The sequence below is a fragment of the Adiantum capillus-veneris genome, chromosome 16, assembly GCF_014529385.1.
Source record: "Adiantum capillus-veneris isolate H3 chromosome 16, ASM1452938v2, whole genome shotgun sequence".
Taxonomy (NCBI): Eukaryota; Viridiplantae; Streptophyta; class Polypodiopsida; order Polypodiales; family Pteridaceae; genus Adiantum; species Adiantum capillus-veneris.
The window spans coordinates 39,107,611-39,123,276 of NC_140946.1; positions in this window are offsets into that span (position 1 = coordinate 39,107,611).

Sequence of the window (15,666 nt, forward strand, 5' to 3'; positions counted from 1 at the left end):
GGATTGATGGGCACCAAAGCCAAAATAGATGAAGAACTCGAGGAGAAAGCACCAATAATGAACTTCCCTAATGCGAGGTTAAGAAGAGAGAATGAAACTACAAGGATCAACACTGATAACATCTATGTGGGGCTATACAAATATAATAATGGGGAGCAAGATCTCTATTATAGATGTGAAGAACCCTACACCGGAGAGTTGACAGACCAAAAAAGACTCTATGTCTTTACCTACACAGAGGGATCAGAAGTGAAAATTGCCGCTTACGATAAGTATGGCAGGCAATACTCAACAATAGGCAAGAAAGAATTAGAAGGATATACATACTTTGGGGGACCACTACATCAGTATTATGTTACTTCTAGCTCACATAGACCAGCACCAACAACTGGAGTGCAAAACTCAATGACAACAGGAGGACAAAGAACTCAGGTTGCTGACTCTTTCAGTCAACCTTGGGACTCGAAGCTCGGACCAATGGGATCATTACATTCCAGAGAGTCAATGGAGACGAATCGAGGTAGTGCAGTTCCAATCCCCACCTATACCACCCCAGGTCCAAGGTTTGAAGCGGAACCATCACATTTACCTCCTAGTAGTAGATTCAGGGCGGGGGAACAGACAAGGGTAACCCATGAAGTCCATGATGCTAGAGAAAGCTTTAGCCGAGACACAAGAGCAATGAGACTGGTAGCAGACCATAGACGTATGAGACCATCTCAAGTCGCGAAGTGTATGCCAAAGAAGTATGGTGGTTCAGGAGATCCGTATGCACATGTGTCACTCTTTAAGCAAGTCTTAAGAGCTGAGCAGATAACAGATTTCCATACACAATACAAGGGATTTGGTCTTACTCTAGAAGGTACTGCATTGACATGGTTTCAACCAATGAACATAGGGGGATTCCATGACATTGACCATTTGCTAAAAGAGTTTGCTGAGGAATTCTCAAAACGAGAGATTAAGCACAATACGGTCTCACAAATATATGCTTTTAAACAGAGAGAACACGAAAAAGTGAAGGAAGCTTCACTTCGCTTCAAACAATACATTGAGAGATGTCCAGTACGTGAACGACCACAAGATGACAGACTATCTGTTCTCTTTATTGAGGGACTGAGGAACGACACTCTCAAGAAGGACTTGCACTTGAAAGCTTGTACAAGTTTCGAGCAAGTAACGAGAGAGGCATTGTACTTAGTGGATAACTGTACGGTTTATGGAGAGGTGTCAGCGGATACAGATTTTGCATCCAGTAGCTCCTCCTCCGTAGCGAGCGAGACTACCACTAAAAAGAATGTTCAAACAACAACCATGCCAAATGTAGAGCAAATGATAGAAGATGCTCTAAAAAGGATGGCACCATACCAAAAACCATTGCCAAAAACACTGAAATGGTGTGCTATTGAACAAAAATGGACAAATCATCCAACAGAGGAGTGTTATTACAACAAAGGGTATGTAAGGGAGCGCCAGTATGCACCTCCTGCTCAATTAGCACCACCTCAGATACATCCAGTACCTCGATACCCAACGGGAAGTGTACCAGGACCTATGGGGATAGAAAGACCGCAACCGGTATTGGGACAACAACCACCTTTACCAGGAGCAAGACCAGTGGGCATTAGATATGCATCAACCTTAGAGAATCAGGAAGAACAAGCCTTAGTGCCTGTTCAAGCCTATTATGAAGAATCTGGTGCACACATGTCTCCAACTATGTATTACCCACCAGAAGAACCCAAACAACCAGAACCATGGGGCATGATTGGGAATGTTGGAATACCAACAATTACAAGTGCTTCTGATGAAGAGAGATACAATTTGGACGCAAAAACATTGATGTTCATAGCTCATGGAGGGTTAACAGGACAAAGACCATCCTATCCACAAAGGACGAATCAAATGGGACCAAGACCAGCACTAGGACCCTGTTACAAGTGTGGGGGTGACCATCTGATGAATGTTTGCCCACATACGGAAATCATTAGAATTAACGCTTATTGCACTGAGTGTGGGGTTACTCACTTCATTGAGGATTGTTCAAAGAATCCAAACAAAGTGCAAAAGACGACATTGAATATGTTAGAAACTATTCCTACCAGCAGTGGGTCTGAAAATGAAACTCTGATACCAACGCAAGTTGTTACTAGAGCTCAAGCTAAGAAAACCACTAGAGAACCTGAGAATGGAAAGTTAGCGACTGAAGTGGTTAGTCAAGGACCGCGGAGTCAGAAAAACACATGGAAAGCTAGAAAAGCACACATGAAGTTGAGAAAAGAACGTGAAGACGCTATTCTAGCTGAGGAACTAAAGCAAACTAAAGCTAGATTAGAAAAACTTGAGAGTCAAAACGGGAAACGAGAGATGAGCCCGGAAAGAACGAAACAAAAGAGTATCAAAGAAACAACGAGCTTAAGCTCAGGGGGATCAGTGCTAGTCGACAAAGTACACGAACCATTGGACGCACTGATGAGAGCTTACGAAGCTAGGTTAAAGAACAACCAAACACAAGAACAGAGGTGGATGACATACCCAAACGCGGAATTGGAAAAGCAGAGACTTGAAATGTGCCAAAGAATGATCGAGACTTCACAAGCCTTATTAGAACCACCAAAAGAAACAATGAATTGTGGAAAGGAAAACCCAATTCAGCAAGAGACTATCGTTTCACGGGTAGCTGAAAAGACTCCCAGTGCACAAAAGCCTGAAAATACACAAAAGGATGACCGCATAGTATTGAACACAACCGATCAGGAGATAGAGAGTTTTCATCCAGTCATACAGAGGATTTACGGAAAAGATGAGGATTACAATGAATTTTGGAAACAAGTGAGAGAGGCAAACTTTGCAAACGAGCTAAGTTGCCAAGCTAATCAGACAAATTGGGAAAAGGACATCAGGAATCCTCCCATAGTGGAATTTGAGGCAGGATCTCAAGTGGACTTGGATCTGCAATCTTACTGGGGAGATGGGGGCTCTGTTAGAACAATGGAGAGCAAACCTCATTCACTGAAAACCTTACCTTCATACTTAGGAGAGTATGAAGTAAAATCCGAGATTAGAGCACTTCCCTCACGAAAAATCTCATCAGAAAAAGTCATGGACTCGCAAGGATTGATAGAGATTTTGTCAACACCAGTGACATGCACTATCACTTTAGCTGAGCTTTTGAGGCTAAGACCACATATGTGGACCACTGTAGGAAAATGCTTGGAGAAATTCGGGATAAAAGATCCAACATCGAGATTGCAAGAGAGCATAGAGGAGCTGAGCAAGCCACAAAAGTACGCTAAGCCTGTACCCTTAAACAAGGTCGGAGAGTATGGCGAAGGTGAAGAGGGGAATACAACCTTACCAGTTGAATTCCAAGGAGTGAAGACGATGGCAATACTAGACAGCGGAGCAGGGGTAGCCATTGCTACAAAAGAAATCTGGAAAAAATGGGGGAAACCAGCAATAAGGAAGACTAGGTTGAAACTCCAATTAGCAGATGGATACATGGAGAAACCTATGGGGTTATTAGAGAAAGTTGTAGTGACTTCTTGCGGCATTGAATACGAATATACTTTTGCTATTGTCGATTTTGCCAAGGAGAATAACTATGATATCATATTGGGAAGACCATTCATGAGACAGTTGAAAATGGTCCAAGATTGGGGCTACGATCACATATGCTTGAGAAATATGGAAACCACTACACATGTGAACCTGAAAGACCATAGCTACAAAGATGTGAACCGAACACCGGTAGAGGAGTTTGATTCAGCTACTTTGGCGGGATCCGAATTTCCAGCTTGGTTAGGTAAACCCAAGGAGTTATGGATGTGTGGAGCTTCGAGATGTGGAAGTCTAACGAGAGAAGACGATGTTTTAGAGAGGGCTATCGAAGAAGAAACTTATATAAGAGAACCCTTTCCAGAGGACACGTTTGAACCATTAGAATGGACACACATTCTAGCAACCCTAGATGTTTGTGCAATTCCGGATGGTCCCACAACGCAATTTTGCGATAAGGACGGGTACGATGTGGTTCCTTACTTCATGTTGAGAACTGTACTCGAAAAAGAAACTGAAAGGAACGATACACTGGAAAAGGAAGATGAAGAGGAGGTGTTTCACGACATTACCGATCATCCAGAGAGGGGAAATGAAGCAGACAACAAGTCAACGGACAATTCAAGCGGAAACGAAGAAACTCTAATGGATGTCCGATTTTATGATTTTCCGAACCAAACTAAACAACGCCAGAAACGCTATAGAGCAAAGAGAAAAACAAAGGGGGTTAGAACCAATCCGATGCCTAGAATAAGAGGAAAAAATCAACTCCTAATGCTAGTAAAGGCTGAAGATTGTGTTAAGGATAAGATTTCTGGAAGAATGAGAGGCAGTGATCAAAAGAGCTTACGAAAAGACAAAAGAGGCTCAAGAAATCAAGTTCAAAAGAATGGAACGAAAACTGAAACAGAAAAATCAGAAAAGAACAAGCGCAACAGAGAATACACGAAGTCCAAGTTAGAACATAGAAACAAGTACAGAGAGCTCAAGAAAACTCTGAAGGAAGTTTGGACGACAGAAATTGAGAGTGGAGAGGACGAAAACGTCAAAATCAAGGAAAACATGGATGTTCCCTCTCACTATAGGAAATTCACAATAGAGGATAGGAAGGTGATATTAACCCCACCTATTCGAGAGAGGAAGGAGAACGAATCTTATGACGGACCGGAGGATGCAAAAAAAGTTGATTTAGCAGCTCCAGGTGAGCCACCTAGACCGGTCTACATAGCCACAGATTTGTCTCCAGGCGAGAAAGAGAGACTTTTGAGTCTTCTCAGAGAGTATAGGGATGTGTTTGCATGGTCTTATAAGGACTTAAAGGGAGTTGACCCATCGATATGCCAACACTCAATCCCACTGAAACAAGACGCAAAGCCTAGCAGACAGAGACCATACACATATAATGATACTTTTGCTAAGCGAATCAAGGAAGAGATAGATAAGCTAATGGAAGCTGAATTCATATACGAGATTGAACACACCGATTGGGTATCTCCGATTGTGGTAGTACCTAAGAAGAACGGAAAACTCCGAGTGTGTGTCAACTTAAAGAAAGTGAATGCTGCAACAATCAGGGACAATTATCCCCTGCCGATAACTGATCATGTTCTAGAGCGTGTATCAGGGAAAACAGCATACTCCTTTCTTGATGGTTTTTCAGGATATAACCAGCTAGCCATAGCACCAGAAGATCAACATAAAACAGCTTTTGCAACGGAGTGGGGAATTTATGCTTATCGAGTTATGCCTTTTGGTCTAACCAATGCTCCCGCAACCTTCCAGAGGCTGATGACGCATGCTTTCAAAGCATACTTAAGGCTGTTTCTAGAAATCTACATGGATGACTTATGTGTACATTCTCTACTGAGAGATGAGCATCTAGAACACCTAAGAAAAGTATTTGAGAAATGTAGGACATATCGCATTTGTCTCAATCCTGAGAAATGTGTGTTTATGGTCCGACAGGGCAGAATTCTGGGACATATTGTCTCACAAAACGGAATATCCACGGATTTAGAGAAGATAAAAGTTATAGTGGATATGCCTAGACCAACCAATGCGAAACAAGTACAGAGCTTTATGGGACATTGTGGATATTATAGACGATTCATTTACATGTACGCTATAATAGGCCAACCACTTTACAGGCTAATAGTGAACTTTGAATGGACAGAGGAGTGTGAGGAATCGTTCAAGAAATTGAAAGAGGCACTCATTACTGCTCCAGTCTTGAAATCACCAGATTGGGAGAAGATATTCCATGTGCATATAGATGCTTCGGCATATGCAATAGGATGCATTCTGGCTCAGCCAGAAGAAGGAAACATGGATTTTCCTATCTGTTACGCCAGTCGATAGCTCAACCATGCAGAGAAGAATTACACCACAACAGAGCGAGAAGGATTAGGAATGATCTATGCTGTGAAGAAATTTCGGCATTATCTTCTAGCCAACAAGTTTGTGTTTTTTACGGATCACCAAGCCTTGCTCTACCTAGTGAATAAACCGTGCAATACCGGGAGAATAGTGAGATGGTTCATTATCTTACTGGAATTCGACTTCACGGTAGTAGTAAAGAAAGGAAAAACACATCTTAGAGCGGATCATCTTTCGCGATTGACAAATGGAGAAGACCCTATAGGAGTAGATGACGACATGCCAGGCGTGTACTTGTTCAACATAGAAATGATACCTAAGTGGTCTCAAAATGTCGTTAACCTATTAACCTATGGAGGAGAGTTCGATAGAAGAGAATACAACCTGAAACATATTGCTATTCAGCAATCCAAGAATCTTCAATTGATTGCAGGAAGGTTGTATCAATTGGGAAATGATCATGTTTTACGGCTATGCATCAATCCTGAGGAATATAGTATATATCTGCGCGAAGCACATGTTCAGGAATGTGCATTTCATTGTTCAAGAAGGAACACATATAGGAATTTGTTACAATTGGGAGTCTATTGGCCAGGAATGAAAGAAAGCGTACATGAATATGTCACTGTATGTATTGTATGTTCATCAAAACCGCCAGCCGAGTATTCGACATTATATCAGATAATGATCGCTCCAGAATGGAGTCAGTATATTGTTGAATATCTCACAAATAGAACTTTCCCAGAAGGAACGTCAAAAGCTCGTCAAAAATCTGTAGAGACAGAAGCTAGAGATTACGCTTTAATAGGAGATCAACTCTATAAGAGAGGTAAAGACAACCAGCTTAGGATTTGCGCATCAGAGTCTGAGTATGTGATAATCCTGGAGCAAGCTCATGGAGGAGTAGGTGGAGGCCATTTCTCAGGTGATAAGACAACAAAACTTGTCTTAGCCGCAGGAATATGGTGGCCAACATTACATATGGACGCTGAGGAATACGTTAAACGGTGTGATGACTGTCAGCGGACCAAAGTACCACTTAAAAGAGATGATATGCCGCTTAGACCGATGATGGGGGCAAGAGCTTTTGCAAAATGGGGGATTGATTATGTCGGACCCATTTCACCTCCTGCATATAAGACTCATGCACAATACATCATTGTGACTACAGACTATCTAACAAAGTGGGTCGAAGCAAAGGCAACTCAAAAAGCAAATGCCAGGACCACGGCACAATTTCTATATGAATACGTCTTTGTACGATATGGATTGCCAATAGAAATTGTGAGTGATCGAGGCACACATTTCATAAATGAAGTGACAGAGATCCTTCTAGATGAATTCATGGTAATCCATAGGAAATCAGCCCCGTATCATCCACAAGCAAACGGACAAGCTGAAGCAACAAACAAAACCATATGCACGGTCCTTACGAAGATTGTATCTGAGTCGAGAACTGACTGGGACCAGAAGTTGCATTCAACATTATGGGCATATAGGGTAGCATATAAAACATCAATAGGAACGACCCCATATAACATGGTTTTTGGGCTAAATGATATCTTACCAATAGAATTCTTGATTTCAACATTAAGGGTGGCTAAGGACCTAGAGTGGACAGGGCAGGAGCTTTTTGATAGAATAGATGACCTGGAAAAGCTAGACGAGCTTCGCCTAAAAGCAGTAGCTTCTATCTACGCTCAAAAAAGGCGACAAAAGGAATTTTTTGATAAGCATGTGCGGACTAAAGAGTTTAAGGTTGGGGACTATGTTCTAGTTTACACTCTGAAACAGCATGCTAAGAAGCTTAAAAAGCGAGGGATGGGACCTCTGGTGATTAAAGATCTATCACCAAGTGGAGCCGTCAAGCTTGCTACATTAGACGGAGAAGAAATGCCCAATTGGATTAGTGGATGCAGAGTGAAAAAGTATCTTTTGCCGCTAACCCAAGACATGCTTCTCAAAATACATCAAGAAAAGCTGCGTGTCCAGAAAAAGAAAAAGATTGAGGAGGAAGCGCAAGCCGAGGCGAAGGAAAGAATGGAGAAAAGAAGACTACTGCGTCAGAAACAGCGCAATGAAGGAGCAATACGAATAAACGCAGTCAGTATAACAGAAATGGGAAATGACAAAGAAGAACCCATCATTGAATGCAAAGTAGGGACCAACCAAATCAAAGCCAGAGCACTATTGGATTCAGGAGCTCAAGCTAACCTACTTTCACTCAGTTTGTATAGACAATTGACAAATGACACGAAATTACAAACTGCCAAGCAAGAGTTAAAGAGTTACTCTGAGAATTCAATCAAAACTGTCGGATGCACAGTTTTACATATACAGATTAACCAATATGTGTATCCTCATCTGTTTTACGTGGTTGAAGACCAAGCTACACAACATCCATTATTGCTAGGACAACCATGGCAGAAGCAATATAATGCAATGATTGACTGGAGTTCTAATTCAGTGCTTATCAAATACGAAGGTGAAAGTCAATCAGTTAAGTTCACCAAAGGAGAAGAGCCAACTCCAAAGGACGAATCCAAAGACAAAGATAAACAACCACCAGAGAAAAAGAAGAAGCAATGGCAACCAAAAGTTTCTATACAACTGGATTACTCTTCGACGAGGAATTCTCAACAGTGGATAAGGAAGACAAGCAATAATATAACAGCTCAACCTTGGAAAAAAACGGAGTCAGAGTTGGTATGGAGACCAAAAAAGGCTGTGCCAGAGAACACAAAGGTGGAAAACAGAGTCTTCAATACCAGACAACAGAGTGATTCCAGACAATCAAGGACAGTGAAACAGATCTGGATTCCAAAGAAGTTCATGACAGCACAAAGCTATAGCAAGCAAATTTGGATCCCAAAGATTTGTAAACAGGAACTCCCTTCAATACAATCAACGGAAACTCCTAGGTATTTCAAGGCGAGGAAATCAACACACAGAACAAAGCAGGTTTGGGTCGCAAAGAGTTTGTGGCAAGCACAAGCAAAGCGGAAGCAGATTTGGATTGTGAAAAAAGACAACAAGGTAACGAAGAATCCATCTACTGATTCTACTACCGAAGTGCCAAAACCAACCCAAAACCCGACCACCAATCCTTCAATCAAACAAAGAGCAGCTTTATTGAAAAGACTGTTGTATCATCGCTCTACAATTGCATTGGGAACTTATGACCAAAACAACTACAATGTTTCACCCACAGACACTTCATAGTCGTTCGGGAGGACTCAGACTAGGAGGGGGGGAGGTATACAGGAGCTACAAAGCAGCTACAAGCGGGAAAAACAAAGAAAAACAAAAATTATATTACAAGGGCAGTGTCTTACATGATTTTGCAATTTTTTATGTTTGATTGCGGATATTGATAATATTTATGCCCTTATATACCTTGTTTTGCAACAAGAAGAGATCAAATGATGAATTTGGGTCTCTAGATGTGTAAATATCACTAAATAAGAGTGTTTTTGGAGCTAAAAAGTGGAAAAAAGTGGTAATCCAAGTCCAGAAATCACAAAGAAGTGTATATTCATATACACAGGGTTACCAGCTATTTATCGTGTATGTTTGGAATTTTTTGGCTTCAATTTGCTATTTTCTTTTATTTTTTATGATTTTCTTAATAAAAATAAAAGAAAAATAAAAAAGCAGGTGAAATGAGATCGGAAAAAAGAAAAGAATAGATGGTGATGATCCTAATGACAAGGGCAACCCATGGTAAAAATGGGGTACAATTCTGAAAAAGTTGCGGAAAGCCCGAAATGACAGAATTTTGGCAAAGTGGACAGATTTCTCAGAAACAGGTCAAACGGAGTCCGAATTGAGAAATTTCAAATCCTAAAGTGCATTTCACGACGAGATAGGAGCACATGTCAAATTTGGTAACAAGTGATCCGGGAAGCCCGAAGTTAAGTATTTTTCACTTCACTATCAAGCTCATTTCCACTATTACCTTCTTGGAGAGAGCAAAGAGCACACAGGAGCATCCGACCTTCTACCACCTTCTACGACTGCTACGAGAGCTCAGAGGACACCAGACATGAGAGGATCCATGGATTCCGCTAAGTCATCGGCAACTAAGAGAAAAAGACCAACCATCAAGGATGCTCTTGCAGAAGAAGAACCTTTTGATATTCCAACAGAAACCCTCAAGCCAACCAAGACTTGGGTGGAGGAAGCAGTACTAGAAAAAGAGGGAATAAAGATCTACCAGGGGACTTTTAGAGATCCTCAAGGGCAATCGGTCGATGTACCTATGATCCCACGAGAATTAGTGGATTATAGCAGATCAGAGAACATCAGCAGATACCTGGAAAGGGCTGACTTACACAGGTTCTTCACCTCGAGACCATCATGTGTGGATACAAGAAGAGTGTACGAGTTGGCAACATCCATTCAGAAGGATGGGAAAGCCACATTGACAGCCATGGATGGAGAGAAAGTAGAAGTACAGATCACTCCACAGCTCATTGCAGATGCATTGAAGCTAAACAACAAAGGGAGCTCTGTCAGGGAAAGAAGGGAGGCTATAGAGGTTTATGGGTCCAAGAAACAGAATGCAACTTATGGAGATATGGCAGACCAAAGAGCGGCAACCCTTTGCCGACTGTACAACCAATTTCTCCATATTTGCAGTAAAAGACCGCAAAAGTATACGACACCGCCCCATGCCATTGCAACTACCATCACATGGGCACTGAAGAGCAACATGCCAAAAGAGGTGAATTATGCTCAATACATCCACGAGCAAGTAATCGCCATGCACAACCAGAAGCCAAAGTACATAGGAGGAGGAGAAATCCTAACAAGAATAGCTTATGAAGCTATTGGAGCTAGGGATCAAGGGCCACGGGTTCCCTCCCAGAATGAGTGGCTTAGAGAAGCCGATGAAGAGGAAGAACAGCAAGAAGTATCCAAGAGGGCGTCCACAAGAGCACGCCGAAAACTAGAAATAGTTTCAGAACCTGAAGAGGCTGTGGACGAGCCGCTCAAGAAGAAAGTGAAGAAGAAGGCTGATCCCAAGCAAACCAAAAGTCAAAAAGCCGCAAGAATGGAAAGGCTGGTGGAGCAGTTCAGAGCGGAAAGAGCTCTAAAGGGGGACTTTGAAGAAATGTGGGTGCCAGACCCCACTAAAGTCGGAACCAGCTCAGCCAGGCCACATGTTGATCAATATGATCAATATATTAGAGCTTATGAGGAGTCGGAGGCCATACTGGAGCAGCAACCTGTCGAGCCTTATACTGAAGAGGAAGTACAGCTTTTAAAAGCTGAGCTGAAAAAGGACGACAAGGAGAAGAAGGAAGTAGATGAGTCTACTGAACTTCGAGAGAAAGACGGGCAAGCAAACAAAGGGAAAGCCAAGATGACTGAGGACAATCAGCCCTCCTTTACTGATGTACCAAGCCCGAAGAAGACGGATATTATTGTGGAGGAGACCACAATAGAAATAGAAACAGAAGTTATGGAAAAGCCGGAGGCCGGGACCAAGGAAAAGGAGATAGATCCAGTTCATCAAAAGAAAGATGATTATGAGGATCTGGTAGCGATCGGATACAGTGAAGAAGAGGCCCTGGAGGCAGTTTATGGGATATCCCTACGAAAACAAGATGATCGGAAAGGGACGAAGGAAAAGACAAAGGGTACAATGGAGAGTGAAGAGAAAATGGACGAACAGAACATACTAGAAGAGCCGAAGCCATTGGAGGTGGTGGCAGAAAGAGCTGTCAAGTTGACAGATGAAGATGAAAAAGACATGCACATGGTGCATGAACTGCTCAGCAAGATTAAAGAAAGATCCAGAGCAAAGGAAGTAGCAATTGAGACAGCAAAACAAAAGGAAGCAGAGTTGCAGAAGAAGTTAGAGAATGCTATGACTGAGTCTGAAAGTCATAAAGCATCACTCTACGACGCAGAAAACGAGAGAGACGGCTTGATACTCCAACTAGCCGAAGCTTCAAGAGAGGTAACAAGTTCACAGGAAGCAAAGGAGCGAATAGAAGATGAGCTGGAGGCAGCCAAGGATGAGCTCATTGAGCTAAGGGAAAGAGTCGAACTTCAAGAAAGGACAATCACGAGACTCAGGACCACCCCTAGAGCTAGCAGAGCAGGAACAGAACAAGAGGGAGCCCTCGTACCAGCTCTGGAAGATCAGGTCAGAAGTTTGCAAAGAGAGCTAAGGTTAGAGCAAGTGCAAAGATTGCACATGGCGGAGGGATCATTGGCTGCAGAGGAGAGGCTCACATCAGAAAACCAAACACTAAGGACAGAAAATGAGGCCCTACGCAAACAGCTCCAAGAGCAACAAAGAAGAGAAACAGAGACACCACAAGAAGAAGCAGGGGGAGCAGCCATAGAGCTACCAGAAACTGGAGAGGCAACCACAATTGAAGATCCAGCCCCAGTTCAAGAAGTGGCCTCAACTTCAGGAATCTCTGAAGAAGAAGAACAAAGGCTCCAGGACCAAATAGAAAAGTCAACAGAGGAAAGTGCCAAGGCGGAAATGGAATGGGAAAGGAGACTCCTCATCTCCATTAGACTTCAAGGTTTAGACACAAAAGTGCTCCATGAAGAGTGGATGCAACCCAGCCTGCCTTTCCCTCTGATGAAATTTGAAGTGATAAAGACGAAAAAGAGAATAGAGGAGGAGCAGTATGTCGCTCTTTACGAAGGCGACATCACAAAGGATGAACAATCAAAGAAGATTGTAGATTCTTAACCTAGATGGAGGAAAGGTTGGCTGAGCAAATACCCAGCCTACCTCATCTACTTGGTAGAGGCTCCAAAGGAGATTCGGGAGGAGGCAACCTTCTGCCCGGTGCCAAGAGTCAGAAACTGGAAAGAGCATGGCAGGATTGCAGAAAAGAAGCCAAATTGGCTTAATTATCCCAGGATGCCAGGACCAAAGGAAGGAGAGAGAATAGGTAAAGCCTACATGGTGAAAACCCTAACGGGCACCATCAAACTCTTTACTGGCTCTCCTGACCTTTCGTGTCAGATGCTAAAGAAAATCTGCAGGACTCTCTTAGCATGCATTGAAGTGTTCGCGCCAGATAAAGCCACGACCTCGAGTCTACTATCGACGGCCGACACAGTGACGGATATAATGTATGATCTTTCATTGCAGCCATCACCAAAGGTGTTACATCTCTTATACCAAAGAATTATGTTTTTGCCTAGCTTCCACATGCAAACATTCGAAGAAGCTTTCTACACCGGCTTTTTCACTCACGAAAGCAAAATATTCGGCCCCAACCTTGACCATCGGCAACCTACGCTACGAATCACAATTGCAGATGCTCAAGACGACAGGACTCTATTGACCAAGCCTAAGAGTCATGTCAGGGACGACATGAACGCGGAGGGGGGGAGTGTTGAGCCAGCAGAGGAAGTGTTGAGCCAGCAGAGGATCACACCCACATTTTTGCTCACACCCATCATTTTGTAACCATTGATTGTAATAAATGTCTTTCCGACATTAATTTTGATTTGAGCCATTCATTAAGTAACGGGACTCAATTGAGTTTCCAGCTTGTAATCCCGAAGTAATTTCACCTGTTGATGTAAATAATTAGAGATGTTCTCACCTCCAAGGCTGAGGTATATAAGCCAAAGTTTTGTAACCTAAAGGAGATTCAATTATTAATCAAAGTGAGTTTTTGAGCGCCGTGACTGTGTCTGAGAGAGGGAGAGAGAGAGAGAGTCTTATCTCCTTGCTACGCGAGCTACGGGGCCGCCATTGGAGAAGCGACACCGCCATTGTGTTAGCAACGGTGAGAGCTACGCACAGATACCAAGAGTGCGCGCTATCGGCTTCTATGTGTGGTAAGTTCCTACGAGCTTCGGTGTGAGTTTTCTTCCAACTCGTGTGTCGGAATAGAGCGTGCAGCATATCTATAGAACCACAACGAGTAGAGCTACACATTAGTACCATCAGGGTCAAGTTTCGGTCACCTGTATTTTTCGGTCTGTCTTCAAACGCGTTTGCCGCACGGAGTGGTCATAGGTTGATTTTGCAGTTCAAGTCTTTAGGGTGTTGTTCTTACCTAGTGTATAGACTTCCCCTTGAGTTTGAGATCGATTCAATGATTCTAGATCCTGTTTCGTATAGCATTCGTTCGTAGTACGGATTTCAGTCACTTGCGTATTTTAGAACTTAGATTTGATTTCCTTAGTAGTGATTGTCATTAGAAGGTCGAGTAGGTGATTTGACACCCACCTAGTTGTTTCCAAGCTCCGTCCTCGTCTGACAAATTCTGTTGTTGGTTGAGTTCTCGCTATTTAGCTTCCGCTAGCGGCGTAACCGCCTTAACAGCTCTCTAGAAGACTATTGGATAGTCTCCCAAGAGGTCCAATGAGCATTCAACAACCCAATGGCTTGCCCGATTCCTATTGGCCAGGAGGCAAAGGGGTCCGATGAGATTTTAGTTGCATTTATTAATTACATAAAGCTTTCACAAAAGGGGAAAGGGGGACACATGTCAGAAGGTTATCACTTATACTGCTTAATTATCATTGGCTAGCCCTAGGGAGGTCCAATGAGACTGTAGCATGAGCAAATAGCAAGAGGGGTTGACCAAGAGAGAGAGAGGGGGCTGATTTTTGCAAGGCATTATCACACACACACTCACACAATCTCATGTGTGAAGTAAAGAAGACTCTCTCTCCTTCTCAAGCTTTAATGGAAAGCTTACCACCTACTCCAAGCTTGTGAGAAGGGAGGCCTACACCAACAACTCTTGGCTTTGCGATGCAAATCCAACCAAGAGCCAAGCTTCAATGCATGCTCATCTCCTCTACCATTCTAATTACTAAGCTAAGCTATGCTAACATGAGTGATTATGTGAGGAGATGTACATCTTTCTCGTAAGAATACTCCTTCTTCCTCTCAATCTACTCTCATACCCCGCTAGCTCTCACCATCTTCGAAGGTGTGTGAGGTCTTGGGTCTGAGACTGCCGGAGAGAATTGATGTTGTGTTTGATAAGTGTTTTGCTTAGTGCATGAAGCTTTCATCTTCATTGCACTAGCTAGTCTTGAAGGAACACAAAGAATTGTATTGTACAATGTCTCTCTTGATGAGAGAAACCATAATACAAAGCCTTTTGGAGGGGGGACCGGCTCCATGTAAATCCGGTCCTCAACAGTTGTCAATAGCTTAATTTCTCTCTCTTTTGAAAGTATTATTCGTGCTATCTAACTAGGTGTTATGCTTTTTGTTGCTCTCTCCACCCAAGCACTCTTGTAATTCTCATTAGGAATCTATTCTAATGAAATGCCCACTATGTTCATGCTAATTTCCACTACACACAAGTTTTTAGGCCATTAAATGTTACATTGGTATCAGAGCACAAGGTTTCTCTTTTCTTGCTCAAGAAGGGAGGTCCTCAAGCTAGCTATAAATGGTTGGAAGTATTAATTGCCTGTGAGTAAGTAGAATAGGGATTTTTCAGCCTTGCAGTGCGCTTGCCTTCGTGCAGCTAACTGGGCATCACCGTCGAGAGCTATGGTCTTAATAGTGGAGTCCTACGGGGCTTGCCTACGGCTTAACCACTATTGAGCTATTAGAAACTTGACAGAAGTCGGTGTTGTTTTGGTGTTGGAACGACCCTCTCTTCTATTCCTTGCAATTAATGGTATTCGAGCCACGAGTACAGTAGCTTGAGTGCTTTTCCAAAGGGGTAAAGAGGAGTAGCAACTAGGGCTTGAAGTGCCAAAGTACACCTAAAA